This window comes from Mobula hypostoma, chromosome 11 (genome assembly GCF_963921235.1).
Source record: "Mobula hypostoma chromosome 11, sMobHyp1.1, whole genome shotgun sequence".
Taxonomy (NCBI): Eukaryota; Metazoa; Chordata; class Chondrichthyes; order Myliobatiformes; family Myliobatidae; genus Mobula; species Mobula hypostoma.
Genome location: NC_086107.1, coordinates 72,783,189 through 72,803,017, shown reverse-complemented (window position 1 = coordinate 72,803,017; position 19,829 = coordinate 72,783,189). Strand labels below are relative to the sequence as shown.

General features: G+C 49.0%; 1 protein-coding gene across 2 annotated transcripts in view; it reads left to right on the top strand.

The window, feature by feature from the left end:
- Positions 1-10,819: 10,819 nt before the first annotated feature.
- cd82b (CD82 molecule b) overlaps positions 10,820-19,829 on the top strand; it is a 138,652-nt gene continuing 129,642 nt past the window's right edge. The window contains exon 1 of one of the 2 annotated variants that reach the window (XM_063062251.1): positions 10,820-10,958. The gene's annotated coding sequence lies outside the window, so the exon portion shown is untranslated. The remainder of the gene's footprint in view (positions 10,959-19,829) is intronic. The other variant, XM_063062252.1, reaches the window with a different exon arrangement.

Here is a 19,829-nt window from a genome sequence, read left to right as displayed (position 1 = left end):
GGCCTGGCTTACCCAGCAGAGGCAAGGGACAGGAAGGGACAGAACCCACCGCAGGGTAATGGCACTATGGCCTGACTTACCCAGCAGAGGCAAGGGACAGGAAGGGACAGAACCGACCGCAGGGTAATGGCAATCTGGCCTGGCTTACCCAACGAAGGCAAGGGACAGGAAGGGACAGGACTCACTGCAGGGTAACGGCAATCTGGCCTGGCTTACCCAACAGAGGCAAGGGACAGGAAGGGACATAGATACAGGGTGGCTCCAAGACAAGATTACAGGCGAGGCAATGTGGGAGTTACTGGCAAGACAAGGCAAGGCTTCAGGCAATGCAGGGCGAGACAAGAACTTCAGGCAAGACAAGAGTTGCCGGCAAGACAAGGCAAGGCTTCAGGCAAGGAAACAGAAGGCAGGGGAAGGGATACGAGGAGTAAGAACATGCACAATCCAGCACCCCGCCCTGGTCTCTGGAGGTATTTATGCAGCCAGACCCAATGAGAATCAGCTGCCTCAATTAGTGCTCAACAGGAACAGAAACAGGGTAGACAGGAAAACCTGGAGCAAGGGTCGATGGACCGGACCGTGAACCAGAATGCGGACTTCACAGACCAGACCATGACATGGGCATTGCAGGAGATGTTGCATAATTTGTGGCTCAGTTCCACATTCACAAGTTGTTGGGCTGGTTGTATATCCCCATTTGCTTAGTGACATCTTTGAAGACCTACACCAGTCCTAAGTCTGTTAAGGCACTTGCAGGTTGCCCAGTTGCAATTAGCTCCTGGGGGAAGCCTTTCATCGGGTGGAATTTCCATCGTTGGGGGTTGTTTGAGACTGGCGAGCCGGTCTTTCCACAAGGCGATGCGGGCTTCAGGTGGGGTTGATTGTAAAGGAACAACACTGTTCATGAAGCTCTTCCTTGACTTTAGATGGCTGGGTGTAGGTGTATGACCATGTAGAGGGTGCCTCTCATCTGATGTTTGATGGAGTCATTCTTTCTTGCTGGCTACCGATCTTCTTATATCAGGGGGAGCGATGCCCACCAGGATGTATAGACTGTTGGTGTTTGTTGGTTTTGAACAAGTCAGCAGCTTGCATTCAGAACGGCATCCATCTTCTTAGCATGAGTAGATCTTTCCCATGCAGGGCTGGCGTATTCGGCAGTGGAATAGCAAAGAGCAAGTGCACTGGTTCGCAATGTTTTCGAGCTTGCTCCCCATTTTGTGTTAGTGAGCTTATTCAGGATGTTGTTTCGTGTGCTCACTTTTGCCTTTGTCTTATTGATGTGGTTCTTGAAAGTGAGGCACTTGGAGGTAAGGGCTTTCTTCTAGGTATGACCATATTATTGGGGCTATATTGCACACCACCCAACAGTCTGAGAGATTTAGAGGAACAAATTTGCAGAGAGATCGCAGACTTCTGCAAGGTACTTAATGTTGTTATGATTTTAACTTTCCACATATTGACTGGGGCTCCCGACTGTAAAAGAACTAAATGGGATAGAGTTTGTTAAATATGTTCAGGAAAGTTTCCTTCATCAGTACGCAGAAGTCCCAATGAGAGAATGTGCAATACTTGATCCACTATTAGGGAATGAGACAGGGCAAATGACAAAGTTTGTGTAGGAGAGCACTTTGCATTCAGTGATCACAATGCCATTGGTTTCAAAGTACGTATGCAAAAAGATAGGTCTGCTCTGTTGGTTAACATTCTACATTGGAGAAAGGTCAATTTTATGGTATCAGAAAGGATCTAGCAAGAGTGGATTGGGACAGGCTGTTTACTGGCAAAAATGTACTTGGTAAGTGGGAAGCATTCAAAGGTGAAATTTTAAGAGTACAAAGCTTGCCTCTGCCTGTCAGAATGAAAGGTAAAGATAACGGGTGTAGGGAGCCTTGGTTTTCTAGAGATATTGAGGTCCTGGTTAAGAAAAAAAGGCGGTGCATAGCAGGTACAGGCAGGTAGGAACAAATCTGGGGCTTATGGAGTATACGAAATGCAAGAGAACACTTAAGAAAGAAATCACGAAGGGTAAAAGAAATCATAAGGTTTCCCTAGCAAACAAGGCGAAGGAGAATCCTAAGGGATTCTACAGATATGTTAAGAGCAAAAGGATAGCAAGGAACTAATTGGCCCTCTGGAAGATCAGAATGGTAATTCATGTGTGGAGCCAAAAGAGATGGGAGTGATCTTAAATGATTTTTTTTTGCATTTGTTATTTACTTAAGAGATGGACACAGAGTTTATAGAAGTGAGACAAAGTGGCATCAAATTCAGTGTGGAAGGTTATCATGGCTTGCGGTGGGATCTGGGCCAGCTTAAAAAATGGCCTGAGAAATGACAGATGGAATTTAACACAGACAAGTGTGAAGTGTTGCAGTTCGTTAAAATCAACCAGGGTGGGTCTTACACAATTCATGGTAGGGCACCAAGGAGTGTGGTAGAACAAAGCGATCGGGGAATACAGGTCGTGAAGAAAGTTTTTGGCACATTGGCCTTCATAGATTAAAGTACTGAGCATTAGGGTGAGCATGGGACTTCTATAAGGCATTGGTGAGGCCTAATTTTGAGTATTGTGAGCAGTTTTGGTCACCCACCTACAGGAAAGATATAAATAAGGTTGAAACAGTACAGAGAAAATTTACAAGGATGTTGCCGAGACTGTGGGACCTGAGTTTTAAGGAAAGATAGAATAGCTTAGGCGACGACATAGAAGACTGAGAGGAGATTTGATAGAGGTATACATAATTATGAGGAGTATAGATAGGGTAAATGCAAGCAGGCTTTTTCCACTGAGGTTGGGTGGGACTACAACTGGAGGTCATGGGTTAAAGATGAAAGGTGAAAAGTTTAAGGGGAACACGAGAGGAATCTTTTTCATAGGTCATGAGTGTGGAATAAGCTGCCAGCATAGGTGGTGTATGCAAACTCAATTTCAACATTTAAAAGAAGTTGGATAGATACATGGATGTTAGGGGTATGGAGGGCTATGGTCCCAACACAGACTGATGGGAATAGGCAGTTCGGCACAGACTAGATGGGCTGAAGGGCCTGTTTCTGTGCTGTACTTTTGTATGACTTCTAATGAGAGAGAGCAACTGGGAGTCTATGTCACACACCAAGGCAGGAAGAGGGAGAGGCGGTGATGGCACTCAAAGATATTGCCTTTTGTCTTCTCATTTCTGCATTCTCGGTGGTGGGACAACTTGGAGGGAGTGGGCTGGGTGTAGAGGAGCTGTGTAACGATGGGAACCATTAGCTGAGGAGAAAGAGGAGTGAGTGAGTGTGTGGAAAGAGGAAGAGCAGTACTGCAGCTAAATGATGAGTGGTTAATTTACCAGATTAGCAATCCTGGACGAACCATCCAAAAACAGGTTCAAATCCCGCCATAGCAGTTGTCAAAGTCAAATCAGATCATTGGAATCAGAATCGAGTCTATAACGCTGTCACATTGTGAAATTTGTTGTCCTTTGGCAGTGGTACTGTACATGCCATCAACATCACTATGGGCCTTTAGGTTGTTGTACCTCTTCCCCGATGATGGTAATGAAACGATGCATGTCACGGATCGATAATAATGGATGCCTGCTTTTGAAGCAGCACCTTTTGCGAGGAGGATGGTGCTGGTGATGGAGCTGGTTGAGACTACAACCCTCCGCAGATCCTTGAAATCCTGTGCAAAGGATCTCAATGCCAGGCGGTGATGCAGTTAGTCATAAAGATTTTCACTGCGCATCTGTAGAACAACAACCGGCCACAATAACCATGGCCACAGAACTACTGGATTACTCAAGGTGTCGAGCACCTCCGCTCCGTCCACAATAAGTGGAATTTCCCAGTGGCCAACCATTTTAATTCCTATCCCCATTCCTGTCCTGACGCATCAGCCCATGGCCTCCTCTTCTGCCATGATGAGGCCTCTCTCAGGTTGGAGGAGCAACACCTCGTATTCTCCCTAGGCAGCCTCCATCCTGATAGCATGAACATCAATTTCTCTTTCTGGTAATTATTTTCCTCTCCCCTTTCCCTCTTCTTCTATTACCCACTCTGGCCTGTTACCTCTGCTCCTCACTTGACTATCACTTTCCGCACCCCCCCCTGCCCCCGGTACACCTCCTCCTTCCCTTCCCCCATGATTCACTCTCCTCTCCTATCAGATTCCTTCTCCTCTACCCCTTTGCCTTTTACAATGATCACTTCTCAGTTTCTACATCCTCCCTCGCCACCCACCCAGCTTTACCTATCACTTTCTAGCTTGTTCTCCTTCCCCTCCCCTACCTTTTTATTCTGGCTTCTCCCTTCCTTTGAGTCCCGATGAAGGAGATCCGCCTGAAATGTCAACTGGTGCCTCATTTCCCCAGATGCTGCCTGATCTGCTGAGTTCCTCCAGCATTTGTGTGTGATGCTCTGGATTACTGGAGGGCAGGTTCACTAACGCCCTCTGGAGAGGAATCCTGTCCTCCTCATGCTCCCTGCTCTCTGGCAACTCCAGATAACTCTCCCTCTATCAACTATATCCTTTTCCTGATGCAGGATTTCGACCCGAAATATCGGCAATTCTTCCCCCAACAAATGCGGTTCCACTCACTGAGTTCCTCCACCAATTTGTTTGTTGGTTCAGATTCCAGCATCTGCTGTCTCTTCACTATTTATCAGCTTGCTCCTGCCCCACCGAACTCGTTTCTGCATACCTCGACACTGTTTTATCACCCCTTGTTCAATCCCTTCCGACCTATGTTCGTGACACTTCTCACGCTCTTAAACTTTTCGATGATTTTAAGTTCCCTGGCCCCCACCGCTTTATTTTCACCATGGATGTCCAGTCCTTATATACTTCCATCCCCCATCAGGAAGGTCTCAAAGCTCTACGCTTCTTTTTGGATTCCAGACCTAATCAGTTCCCCTCTACCACCACTCTGCTCTGTCTAGCGGAATTAGTCCTTACTCTTAATAATTTCTCCTTTTGCTCCTCCCATTTCCTCCAAACTAAAGGTGTAGCTATGGGCACCCGTATGGGTCCTAGCTATGCCTGCCTTTTTGTTGGGTTTGTGGAACAATCTATGTTCCGTGCCTATTCTGGTATCTGTCCCCCACTTTTCCTTCGCTATATCGACGACTGCATTGGCGCTGCTTCCTGCACGCATGCAGAACTCATTGACTTTATTAACTTTGCCTCCAACTTTCACCCTGCCCTCAAGTTTACCTGGTCTATTTCCGACACCTCCCTCCCCTTTCTAGATCTTTCTGTCTCTGTCTCTGGAGACAGCTTATCCACTGATATCTACTATAAGCCTACTGACTCTCACAGCTATCTGGACTATTCCTCTTCTCACCCTGTCTCTTGCAAAAACGCCATCCCCTTCTCGCAATTCCTCCGTCTCCGCCGCATCTGCTCTCAGGATGAGGCTTTTCATTCTAGGACGAGGGAGATGTCTTCATTTTTTAAAGAAAGGGGCTTCCCTTCCTCCACTATCAACTCTGCTCTTAAACGCATCTCCTCCATTTCACGTACATCTGCTCTCACTCCATCCTCCCACCACCCCACTAGGAATAGAGTTCCCCTGGTCCTCACCTACCACCCCACCAGCCTCCGGGTCCAACATATTATTCTCCGTAACTTCCGCCACCTCCAACGGGATCCCACCACTAAGCACATCTTTCCCTCCCCCCCTCTCTCTGCATTCCGCAGGGATCGCTCCCTACACAACTCCCTTGTCCATTCGTCCCCCCCATCCCTCCCCACTGATCTCCCTCCTGGCACTTATCCGTGTAAGCGGAACAAGTGCTACACATGCCCTTACACTTCCTCCCTTACCACCATTCAGGGCCCCAAACAGTCCTTCCAGGTGAGGCATCACTTCACCTGTGAGTCGACTGGGGTGATATACTGCGTCCGGTGCTCCCGATGTGGCCTTTTATATATTGGTGAGACCCGACGCAGACTGGGAGACCGCTTTGCTGAACATCTACGCTCTGTCCGCCAGAGAAAGCAGGATCTCCCAGTGGCCACACATTTTAATTCCACATCCCATTCCCATTCTGACATGTCTATCCACGGCCTCCTCTACTGTAAAGATGAAGCCACACTCAGGTTGGAGGAACAACACCTTATATTCTGTCTGGGTAGCCTCCAACCTGATGGCATGAACATTGACTTCTCTAACTTCCGCTAGGCCCCACCTCCCCCTCGTACCCCAGCTGTTACTCATTTTTTTGCACACATTCTTTCTCTCACTCTCCTTTTTCTCCCTCTGTCCCTCTAAATATACCTCTTGCCCATCCTCTGGGTCACCCCCCCCCCGTCTTTCTCCCTAGGCCTCCTGTCCCATGATCCTCTCGTATCCCCTTTTGCCTATCACCTGTCCAGCTCTCGGCTCTATCCCTCCCCCTCCTGTCTTCTCCTATCATTTTGCATCTCCCCCTCCCCCTCCAGCTTTCAAATCCCTTACTCACTCTTCCTTCAGTTAGTCCTGACGAAGGGTCTCGGCCTGAAACGTCGACTGCGCCTCTTCCTATAGATGCTGCTTGGCCTGCTGCATTCATCAGCAACTTTGATGTATGTTGCTTCACTATTTATCTGTTTGCTATTGATTGATTGACTATAACATAGTAATTTTTGGTTTGCACTGTCCTGCTGCCACAAAACAACAAATTTTGTGATCTATCTAGTTGCTTCTGTCCTTCACCTCTCCCCCAGTGGTTCCCATTGTAACCTCCCTCACTTATCAGATTCCATTGAGGATGAGAGTTCTATGACTGAGAACACACTGAGAGAAAAAAAAAATCACCTCATCTGTTTTAAGTTGTCCATCCCTTATTTTTGAACCTTGACCCCCAAGTTTGAAATTCTCCAGGGAAACCTCTCAGATTGTTGTACTTTTTGAGATGGTTGAGGGATAATAACTGTTCCTGAACCTGGTGCTGTGAGTCCTGAGGCTCCTGTACCTCCTTCCTGATGGCAGCAACAAGAAGAGAGCATGGTGGCAGCTCTTGACAATGGACGTTGCTTTCCTGTGACAGCACTCCATGTAAATGTGCTCAGTGGCGGGGACAGCTTTACCCCTGATGGACTGGGCTGTATCCACTATGTTTTCTGTTCGAGGATATTGGTGTTTCCATGCCAGGCTGTGATGCAACCAGTCAACATACTCTCCACTACACATCTAAAAAGTTTAGTTGACGTGCTGAATCTTCACTAACTTCTAAGAAAGTAGAGGTGCTGCTGTGCTTTCTTCAAAATGGCAGGGCTTAGGACAGATCCTCTGAAATGACAACATCGAAGAATTTTAAATTGCTAACCTCCTTTCATCCCCCAGTGAGGACTGGCTCATGGACATTCGGTTTCCTCCTCCTGAAGTCAATAATCAGCTCCGTGGTCTTGCTGACATTGAGTAAGAGGTTGTTGTTGTGGGAGCACTCAGTCAGATTTGACTTGGCCAACAACAGTGGCACTGGAACAGTACTTTAGCCTCACAGTCATAAGTACAAAGCAAGTAGAGCAGGGAGCTAAGCTCAAAGCCCTGTGTTGAACTGCTCCACCAGTTTTGACGGAGATTGTGAGGGAGATGTTGTTGCCAATCTGAACTGACTAGGGATCGAGGACCCAGTTGCACAAGAAGGTATTGAGGTCTAGGTCATGAAGCTTATTGATTAATTTTGAGGGGATGAGAGTATTAAACGCTGAGCTATAATCCTGATTTATGCATCTTCACTGTCCAGAGTTGAGTGAAGAGCTAGTAAAATGGCATCAACTATCGGCCTCCTGAACCAGAGGGTATAACTTCACTCACCCCATCACTGAACTGTTCCTACAACCTATGGGCCCACTTCCAAGGACTTCTCATCTCATGTTCTTAATATTCATTGTTCATTTATTTATTTACTTATTTCCTTTGCATTTCTGTACAATTTGTTGTCTTTTGCACATTGGTTGTTTAATTTGTCCTGTTGGGTACAGTCTTTCATTGATTTGATTGTGTGTTTTGTATTTACTATGAATGCCGGAAGAAAATGGGTCTTATATAGTGAGATACATGTACTTTGATAATAAATTTACTTTGAACTTTTGAACATTGAACTTTGAGTTAGGCCGGGTTCCACACTGATTCTGGAACAGCAGGACGTGTTTGAAGAGGGCATGGCATGATCATGTGCTTGGGGTCCCTCCACGTGGGCTCTGGTCTTTATAAGGCCAAGTGTAGGCTGTGTCGAGAGGGCATCAGGGTGAAGGAGCAAAGGCATCAGACATAGAGGTGAGCGCAAGAGTTGGCAAGAGTGAAGGTAGAACACTGGACATTGGAAGCTCATTTCTGAGTGAAATGGAATTCAGGTTCTTTTGGGGTGGACAGCAGAAAAATTCACGGGCAGTATCTTCTCTCATCCCTGCACCGAGCACCCTCTCTGCCTCTGTCTCTGTCCTCACCCTCTCTGTCAATCTTACTCTTCTCTCTCTCTCTCTCTCTCTCTCTGTTCCTATAGTACAGATACATTCCATTCCTCCTTTCTTCAGTAGAGGTAAGTGTGAGTTGATGCATTTAGGAAAGTCAAATCAGCATAGGATTTATACTATGAATGGTAGGGTATTTGTCATCAGCCCTGTGTTTGTTAATTGTCCTATCTAGCATCGTTAACCCCTTGTGCTTTCTATTTAATCTTGTCAAGTTCATTTTGACTAGCACGGGTTTCAATTTAAGTGGACTCCCAATGAGCACTTCTCACGGGGTCCTTGTGTGTTTCGAGAAGGAATTGCCTCGTACTGCCTCTTGGTTGAGCCACCAATGTTCTGTTGAAATTCCTGTGGATAAACTTTTATTTCTGTCTCTATCTGCCGTCCCTGGGTTCAGTCATTTGTCAGTGCACACCGTGACAGGCATTAAGGGATGCCAGAGTACAAGAACATAGATTGTTGAAAGCAGCATCACGAATAGGGATGGTGAAAAATATGCTTAACACGCTGGTCTTCACCAGTCAGGGCACTAAGTATATCAATCGGACATCATGTTGCATTTGTACAAGTTGCTGGTGAGGCCACACTTGGAGTACTGGGTACAGTGTTGTTCACCCTGTTGTGGTTAAACTGGAGAGAGTGAAGAAAAGATTTATGAGGATGTTGCCCTGGGCTAGGAGGCCTGAGATATAGTGAGAGGTTGGCCAGGGTTGGTCTTTGTTCCTTGCAATGTAGGAGAATTCAAGAAGGACTTTCGGAAGTGTTTAAAGTGATGGGAGGTATAGATAAGGTAACAATATTTTCCCCAGGGTAATGAGTCCCAAACTAGGGGCACATATTTATGGCGAGAGGGAAAAAATGAAAGGGGCACTGAGGGGCATCAATTTCATGCAGAGGGTGGTGAGTGTATGAAACAGGCTGCCAGAGGAAGTGGCTGAGGTAGGGGCAATTCTATCATTCAAGGGGCACTTGGATACAGGGAAGCATTGGGTTCAGAGGGAAATGGGTCAAATGCAGGAAACTGGGACTAGCTGGATGGACACTGTGGTAGGGACGGACACTGCGGTATGGATGGACACTGTGGTATGGACGGACACTGTGGTATGGATGGACACTGTGCTATGGACGGACACTGTGCTATGGATGGACACTGTAGTAGGGATGGACACTGTGGTATGGATGGACACTGTGATATGGATGGACAATGTGGTATGGATGGACACTGTGGTATGGACGGACACTGTGATATGGATGGACACTATGGTATGGATGGACACTGTGATATGGACGGACACTGTGGTATGGACGGACACTGTGGTAGGGATGGACACTCTGGTATGGACGGACACTGTGGTAGGGACGGACACTCTGGTATGGACGGACACTGTGGTATGGATGGACACTCTGGTAGGGATGGACACTGTGGTATGGACGGACACTGTGGTAGGGACGGACACTCTGGTAGGGATGGACACTGTGGTATGGACGGACACTGTGGTAGGGATGGACACTCTGGTAGGGATGGACACTGTGGTATGGACGGACACTGTGGTATGGATGGACACTGTGGTAGGGATGGACAATGTGGTATGGACGGACACTGTGGTATGGACGGACACTGTGGTAGGGACGGACACTGATATGGATGGACACTGTGATATGGACGGACACTGTGGTATGGAAGGACACTGTGGTATGGAGGGACACTGTGGTATGGATGGACACTGTGATATGGAGGGACACTGTGGTATGGACAGACCCGTCGGGCTGAAGGGCCTGTATCCATGTTGCTTTGTTTTATCACTCCTCTCCCCCTTTCCTCCTAGGTCCCCCCTTTTGTCTGTCTCCCCCTTCCTCCCTACCTGCACCACTGGCCCTTGTCTCCCATTTCTCCCCTCTCCCAACCGCCCCCACTCCTCTTTCTTCCCTACCTGTACTTCTCTCTCTCTCTGCTATCCCTTCCTTCCCCCCATCCGTATCCCTTTCCCGTCTCCCCCACTTCCTGCTTTCTCCACCCATCACTTACTACGTATCTCTCTCCCCTCCGTCTCCCCGTTACAACCTCCCTCGCTGGATCCATGTTTCCGACCCCTCCAGGAACGGTAGAGTGTGGGGTGAGGTGAGGGGGAGAGAGGGCAATAGAACAGAGGAACTCCGGGGTAGAAGCATTGGACTGTACGTTTCAATGTACACGTGATAATAAAATCAAATCTTGAACAAACTTTAATCTCTCTCCCTCTCCTCCTCCCTTCTCCCACTCCCCATCTCTTCAATTCCTCCCCCTCTCTCCTCCCCTCCCCTCACTCTCTCCTTCACCCCACCCCGTCTCCGCCTCTTACTTGGTTTCGCTGCCGAGTGAACACTTCCTCTCTCTCTCTCTCTCTCCCTCGGTCAGCCCTCCCCTCTCGTTGACATCAGGTGCCGTGCCCCGAACGGGAAGTCCCGTTCCGCTCCGCGGCGCAGCGCTGCTTGCTGAGAGGGCCCTCCGGTCAGTGTCCGAACCGCTGTCCTTCCGGTAAGTGCCGGCGGACTCTCGCCACCCTCCCCATCCCACCGCCCGCGGCTCCGGTCGGGGAGACGGCGCCGTTCGTCCGGGCCGACCCTCCGCCCGCGCTATCCCGGGACCAGACATTGGAATGATACTGCGATTTCTCGGGACACGGGCAGCGGGATATCCCGGGACACGGAGATCGCACGCGATGTAGTTGGGATCAGTGATATCCCTGCGTACAGGGATCGGGACGGGATATCCCGGGACAGTGGTATCGGGACGGGATATCCCGGGTCACCAGGAACAGGGATATTCCAGGTAACTGATCACACTGGGAAATCCCTGGGTTACTGGAGTGAGGACGTGGGAACCCAGACATTCCGGTCACAGTGATGGGAATGTCCTGGGACAACTGTGACCAGTCCACGATCGGGGTACTGGGGATCAGTAACACTGCAGAGTTATGGAAGTGCCGTGCGTTGTTTCAGGACCTGATTGGAATATCTGGCATTGGATGTGGAATTCCCGTGCGTGGGATGCCACTGGAATAGCGCGGGATCACGGGTATTTTACTGAGATTCCTCAGGATCCCCGGCTGGAGAATTTTGTGTTCGGGATGTGGGCACTGAATGGATTTGGCATTCGGTGGGGTTAGGATGTGTTCCTATCGTGTTTCTGTAAGATTCATGTTACTCTGGCAGTATTGTAAGGTGAGAATTACCGTATAGTTACAATAGGCTTAGACTTTCAGTAGGCATTGAGCTTAAGTTTACATTAGGTTTATGGTATGACCAGAGTTGCTGCAGGGTTTTCGGGTTTAAAGCATTATGGCTATGGTTAATTTTGGTCTACAGACCCCTCGGTAGGCGGTCCAGGGTATAAAAAGTGTAGATTCAGGGATACTTTAGGGTTATAATGGTGTTAGAGTTGCTGTGGGGTTCAAGTGTCTGTGGCACTACAATGGATTGGGGTTGTTGTAGGGTTACTGGGTGAGTGTGAGGTTATTGTACATCCTTGGGTCAGTGAGGAGTTTGGAAGAAGGCAGCTTCATATTGCTGCTTTTGGGATATCTGATGACCAGTGGGGTCAGACAGTATCTTGAGGTCACATCCGTATCATTGTGTCAGGAGGGAGTGTTTTGGGTCACTGTGATTCTACCAAGATGTCCATAGACCATGGAATCAAATCAACATAGGCTTTGGTTTATTGCAGCAGATTGGATTAAATGGATCAGATGGTGTCTTTTCTGACAGGATGTCCACAATATGCAAAAACTGACGTTATATGCATGGTACAGCGGACAGAACCACTGCTTTACAGCCCCGGTGACCTGGGTTCGATCCTCACCTCAGGTGCTCTCTCTGTGGAGTCTGTAAGTTCAGCCCGAGACTGTGAGGGTTCCTCCACATCCGGGTGCTCCGGTCCCCTGTATCCGGGTGCTCCATTTCCCCGTATCCAGGTGTTCTGGTCTCCCGTATCCGGGTGCTCCGGTTCCCCATATCCGGGTGCTCTGGTCTCCCACTTCCGGGTGCTCCAGTCCCTTGGTTCCCCCAGATGCTCTGGTCCCCCAGGTGCTCCGTTTCCCCGTATCCAGGTGTTCTGGTCTCCCGTATCTGGGTGCTCTGGTCTCCCGTTTCTGGGTGCTCCGGTCCCCCGTATCCGGGTGCTCTGGTCTCCCACATCCGGGTGCTCCAGTCCCTTGGTTCCCCCAGATGCTCTGGTCCCCCATATCCGGGTGCTCCAGTCCTCCGTATCTGGGTGCTCTGGTCCCCGGTATCCGGGTGCTCCGGTTCCCCGTATCCGAGTGCTCTGGTCCCCCACATCCAGGTGCTCTGGTCTCCTGTATCTGGGTGCTCCGGTTCCCTATATCCGGGTGCTCTGGTCCCCCACATCCAGGTGCTCTGGTCCTCTGTATCCGGGTGCTCCGGTTCCCCGTATCTGGGTGTTCTGGTCTCCCACATCTGGGTGCTCCGGTTCCTCGTATCCGGGTGCCCCGGTTCCCCGTATCCGGGTGCTTGGTTCCCCCAGGTGCTCTGGTCCCCCACATCCGGGTGCTCTGGTCCCCCGTATCTGGGTGCTCTGGTCTCCCCGTATCTGGGTGCTCTGGTTTCTCACATCCGGGTGCTCCGGTCCCCCGTATCTGGGTGCTCTGGTCCCCTGTATCCAGGTGCTCCGGTTCCCTGTATCCGGGTGCTTGGTTCCCCCAGGTGCTCTGGTCCCCTACATCCGGGTGCTCCGGTTCCCCAGGGTGCTCTGTTTCCCCCCCATCTCGAAGGTGGCCACTTTGGACTGTGCGAAGAAACCACTGGCAGGAAACTGTGGGAGGCCACTGTAGGTTGTGCAGATGGGGGGTGGGGGGGCATTGAAGAAAATGTGGGAAGGAGAGAGTGTAAAATGAAGTTAGTGTTGGTTTACTGGTGAAGGTTGTTTGATAACCCTTGCTGATCTTGGTGTGATTACGCAAAGGGAAGCCAGTGGGGCAGCTTTGTGTGATACAAGGAAAGCAGCAGCATTCTAGGTGTATGATTGATAGAAATAGTATTAACAGAGGTCAGTTTTTGGAAAGCCCTCACAAAAAACAGTTTGTCCCCTCCTCGTCCTGTTTATTTGTAAACTAACATCATGAGCAAAATAATGCTAGGAACCTCAGATAAAAACAGAGGCCGGGCAGCATCTCTGGAGATAGAAACAGATTTAACATTTGAGGCCAATAACTTTTCATCAGAACCGGGCAAGGTTAAAGACTTTTTCCTAGTTTTTCCCATGTCATGCCTCTGCTAAGTTGTGCTGTGAGTTTCCTGACTGAAAAGATTAAGGAGGAGTGTTATTTAAGTATTGAGAAATTAGGTGTTAGTGTCCAGTGGTACCTGAGTATCTCTGTATGTGAAACACTGAAAGTTAACATGTGATTCGGGAGGCAAACTGTTTGTTCCACTTGCAAGAGGACTTTAGGACAAGAGTAGAAATATCTTAGTCCAGTTATACTGGGTTCTGAGAGACTGCGTGTGCAGAATTGTGGACTGGCACTGTCTAAGGAAGGAAACTCCTGAAGTAGAGAAGGACTTTGAAAGTTCACCAGATTCATTCCTGGGAAGAGTAGGTGGAATTCGTCTACTCGCTCTGAAGTTTAGAAGAATGAGAGAAGATCTTGCTGAACTATCCATGCCTCTCTAGGGTTATTGGGCAGATGTCGTTATTCACTTGTCCACTCCTTGTGTTATAAAGTGAAAACCTTCACCTTTCTGTCCTCGTTTAAAGTTGCTTAATTGGTGTGTCATTGTCACCTTATCTGAGGTACAGTGAGAAACTTCATTTTACATGTCATGCATGCAGGTCAATTAATCACTTCTGTGCATTGAGATAATGCAAAAGGAAACAAAAACAGAATGCAGAATAAAGGTGCAAACACGAGAAAATCTGCAGATGCTGGAATTTCAAGCAACACACACAAAATGCTGGTGGAACGCAGCAGGCCAGGCAGCATCTATAGGAAGAAGTACAGTCGACGTTTCGGGCCGAGACCCTTCATCAGGACTAATGGAAAAAAGAGATAGTAAGAGGTTTGAAAGTGGGAGCAGCTGGAGAGAAAGTGCAGTGCAGGCAGACAGTAAGATACAAAGATCATAATGAGGTAGACTGTGAGCGAAGGAGCCTGTTTTGTCATACTAGGGGACTATTCAATAGTACTATAGCTAGGCATAGAAGCTGTCCTTAATCCTGGTGGTTTGTGCTTTTAGGCTTTTGTATCTTCTATGCATTGGGAGGGGAGAGAAGTGAGAATGTCCAGGTTGGGCAACCCTTTTTGTCCAAGAACTGCTTTGGGGTGTCCTCTCTGTAGAAGATGCCTCATCAATGCAGACGGGCACACGAGGCTGCTGACTTCCATGTATCCATACCGACAGCTTGGGCTTCCACCTCAGTAATCTGGGGCTCAGACTGAAGCAGGAACAGGCTCTTTCAGACTCTGTGACTCCTCCAACATCACGACCAGTCTTTTACCTCAGCACTACTTCGTTCCACCAAATCCATCTATCTCCATCTCCAGTATAAACACCAACCGAGCCTCCACAATCCTGCTTGGCGGAAAGTTCCAAAGACTCAAGAAATGTCTTCCCATCTTTGTCCTTAATCTTTAGCCTGGGTGCCACGGTAGCATAGAGGTTGGCACAACGCTATTAGAGCTCGTGGAGTCAGAATTCAGAGTTCAATTCCGGCATGCTCTGGAATAAAGTTTTTATATTCTTCCCGTGTGAGCATGTGTTTCCTCCAGAATCTCTGGTTTCCTCCCACAGTCCAAAGATATACTGGTTAGTAGGTTAATTGGTCGTTGTAAACTGTCCTGTGGTTATGCTAGGGTTATAGATGGGTTGCTGGGTGCTATGGCTTACTGGGCCAAAAGAGCCTGTTCGCACTGCGTCTCCAGTAGATGGAAAAGTCACCTCAGCATTGACCCTGTCAAAACCTGCAAGATTTTCACAGTTCAATAACATTGCTTGTCATTCCCCAAGGCTCTCGCGAGTATAGACCAGGTCTGGTTAACCTCACATCATGGTGCGGACTCTTCCATCGCAGTCAGGCGAGCCTTTGATCCACTCCCTCTGTCACATGGGGACATTACCATCCGTGGAAAGCCTGATTACCATGTCATGAGCCTTGAGGCACTATATGGTCTCATACAGCAGAGATGCAGGCCTTTGGCCCATCGAATCTATGCCAAGCACCAACGTCCCATTTACACCAATCCCATGTTTTATTTGAAAGAAGAGATAGTAAGAGATTTGAAAGTGGGAGGGAGAGGGGGGAGATTTTGGATCTCCCCCTCCCCCTCCCACTTTCAAACCTCTTACTATCTCTTCTTTCAGTTAGTGCTGACGAAGGGTCTCAGCCCGAAACATCGACTGACCCTCTTCCAATAGATGCTGCCTGGCCTGCTGCATTCACCAGCATTTTGTGTGTCTTGCTTGAATTTCCACCATCTACAGATTTCCTCGTGTTTCCATTTTTTATTTGCTGCTTTAAGTGCTTCTGAGACTCAGTGAGTCAATTTTCACACAGTGGTTTGAAACTCACCCAGCAGGGGAGAGGCGGTGATCAAAAAGGCCATTCTCTCAGCATGAGGCTAGCCCACTACCACAGCATGCCTCGTTCGTGTTAGTGAGGGATGGTTTTCTGCTCCGTTCGTGGTGGTGAGGGATGACCCCCCTCTCCCGTTTACAGTAGTGAGGGATGACCACCTGTCCCATTTACAGTAGTGAGGGATGGTCACTTGTCCCATTTACAGTAGTGAGGGATGGTCACTTGTCCCATTTACACCAGTGAGCGATGACCCCTGTCCCATTTACAGTAGTGAGCGATGACCCCTGTCCCATTTACAGTAGTGAGGGATGACCCCTGTCCCATTTACAGTAGTGAGGGATGGTCACCTGTCCCATTTACAGTAGTGAGGGCTGACCCCTGTCCCATTTACGGTAGTGAGGGCTGACCCCTGTCCCATTTACAGTAGTGAGGGATGACCACCTGTCCCATTTACAGTAGTGAGGGATGGTGACCTGTCCCATTTACAGTAGTGAGGGATGGTCACCTGTCCCATTTACAGTAATGAGGGCTGACCCCGTCCCATTTACAGTAGTGAAGGATGACCCCTGTCCTATTTACAGTAGTGAGGGCCGACCCCGTCCCATTTACAGTAGTGAGGGATGACCCCTGTCCCATTTACAGTAGTAAGGGATGGTCACTTGTCCCATTTACAGTAGTGAGGGATGGTCATCTGTCCCATTTACAGTAGTGAGGGCTGACCCCTGTCCCATTTACAGTAGTGAGGGATGGTCATCTGTCCCATTTACAGTAGTGAGGGATGGTCACCTGTCCCATTTACAGTATTAAGGGCTGACCCTGTCCCATTTACAGTAGTGAAGGATGACCCCTGTCCCATTTACAGTAGTGAGGGATGGTCACCTGTCCCATTTACAGTAGTGAGGGATGGTCATCTGTCCCATTTACAGTAGTGAGGGATGATCACCTATCCCATTTACAGTAGTAAGGGCTGACCCCTCTCATTTACAGTAGTGAGGGATGACTCCTGTCCCATTTACAGTAGTGAGGGATGGTCACCTGTCCCATTTACAGTAGTGACAGATGGTCACCTGTCCCATTTACAGTAGTGAGGGATGGTCACCTGTCCCATTTACAGTAGTAAGGGCTGACCCCGTCCCATTTACAGTAGTGAGGGCTGACCCCTGTCCCATTTACAGTAGTGAGGGATGGTAACCTGTCCCATTTACAGTAGTGAGGGATGGTCACCTGTCCCATTTACAGTAGTGAGGGATGACCCCTGTCCCATTTACAGTAGTGAAGGATGACCCCTGTCCCATTTACAGTAGTGAGGGATGGTCACCTGTCCCATTTACAGTAGTGAGGGATGGTCATCTGTCCCATTTACAGTAGTGAGGGATGATCACCTGTCCCATTTACAGTAGTAAGGGCTGACCCCGTCTCATTTACAGTAGTGAGGGATGACTCCTGTCCCATTTACAGTAGTGAGGGATGGTCACCTGTCCCAGTTACAGTAGTGAGGGATGGTCACCTGTCCCATTTACAGTAGTGAGGGTTGGGCACCTGTCCCATTTACAGTAGTAAGGGCTGACCCCGTCCCATTTACAGTAGTGAGGGCTGACCCCTGTCCCATTTACAGTAGTGAGGGCTGACCCCTGTCCCATTTACAGTAGTGAGGGATGGTAACCTGTCCCATTTACAGTAGTGAGGGATGGTCACCTGTCCCATTTACAGTAGTGAGGGATGACCCCTGTCCCATTTACAGTAGTGAGGGATGACCCCTGTCCCATTTACAGTCGTGAGGGATGACCCCTCTCCCATTTTCAGTAGTGAGGGATGGTCACCTGTCCCATTTACAGTTGTGAGGGATGGTCACCTGTCCTATTTACAGTAGAAAGGGCTAACCCCGTCCCATCTACAGTAGTGAAGGATGACCCCTGTCCCATTTATGGTAGTGAGAGATGACCCCTGTCCCATTTACAGTAGTGAGGGATGGTCACCTGTCCCATTTACAGTAGTGAGGGATGACTCCTGTCCCATTTACAGCAGTGAGGGATGGTCACCTGTCCCATTTACAGTAGTAAGGGCTGACCCCGTCCCATCTACAGTAGTGAAGGATGACCCCTGTCCCATTTACAGTAGTGAGGGATGACTCCTGTCCCATTTACAGTAGTGAGGGATGGTCACCTGTCCCATTTACAGTAGTGAGGGATGGTCACCTGTCCCATTTACAGTAGTGAGGGATGGTCACCTGTCCCATTTACAGTAGTGAAGGATGACCCCTGTCCCATTTACAGTAGTGAGGGATGGTCACCTGTCCCATTTACAGTAGTGAGGGATGACCCCTGTCCCATTTACAGTAGTGAGGGCTGACCCCGTCAAATTTACAGTAGTGAGGCCTGACCCCTGTCCCATTTACAGTAGTGAGGGCTGACTCTGTCCCATTTGCAGTAGTGAGCGATGACCCCTGTCCCATTTACAGCAGTGAGGGATGACCCCTGTCCCATTTACAGTAGTGAGGGCTGACCCTGTCCCATTTACAGTAGTGAGGGATGGTCACCTGTCCCATTTACAGTAGTGAGAGATGACCCCTGTCCCATTTACAGTAGTGAGGGATGGTCACCTGTCCCATTTACAGTAGTGAGGGATGACCCCTGTCCCATTTTCAGTAGTGAGGGATGGTCACCTGTCCCATTTACAGTCGTGAGGGCTGACCCCTGTCCCATTTACAGTAGTGAGGGATGACCTCTGTCCCATTTACAGTCGTGAGGGATGGTCACCTGTCCCATTTACAGTAGTGAGGGATAGTCATCTGTCCCATTTACAGTAGTGAGGGCTCACTCCGTCCCATTTACCGTAGTGAGGGCTGACCCCGTCCCATTTACAGTAGTGTGGGATGACCCCTGTCCCATTTACAGTAGTGAGGGATGGTCACCTGTCCCATTTACAGTAGTGAGGGATGGTCACCTGTCCCATTTACAGTAGTGAGGGATGACCCCTGTCCCATTTACAGTAGTGAGGGATGGACCCCTGTCCCATTTACAGTAGTGAGGGATGGTCACCTGTCCCATTTACAGTAGTGAGGGATGGTCACCTGTCCCATTTACAGTAGTGAGGGCTGACCCTGTCCCATTTACAGTAGTGAGGGATGACCCCTGTCCCATTTACAGTAGTGAGGGATGACCCCTGTCCCATTTACAGTAGTAAGGGATGGTCACCTGTCCCATTTACAGTAGTGAGGGATGACCACCTGTCCCATTTACAGTAGTGAGGGATGGTCACTTGTCCCATTTACAGTAGTGAGGGATGGTCACTTGTCCCATTTACAGTAGTGAGGGATGGTCACCTGTCCCATTTACAGTAGTGAGGGTTGGGACCCTGTCCCATTTACAGTAGTGAGGGATGACCCCAGTCCCATTTACAGTAGTGAGGGATGGTCACCTGTCCCATTTACAGTAGTGAGGGATGGTCATCTGTCCCATTTACAGTAGTGAGGGATGATCACCTGTCCCATTTACAGTAGTGAGGGATGACCCTGTCCCATTTACAGTAGTGAGGGATCCTGTCCCCTGTCCCAGTTACAGTAGTGAGGGATGGTCACCTGTCCCATTTACAGTAGTGAGGGTTGGGCACCTGTCCCATTTACAGTAGTAAGGGCTGACCCCGTCCCATTTACAGTAGTGAGGGCTGACCCCTGTCCCATTTACAGTAGTGAGGGCTGACCCCTGTCCCATTTACAGTAGTGAGGGATGGTAACCTGTCCCATTTACAGTAGTGAGGGATGGTCACCTGTCCCATTTACAGTAGTGAGGGATGACCCCTGTCCCATTTACAGTAGTGAGG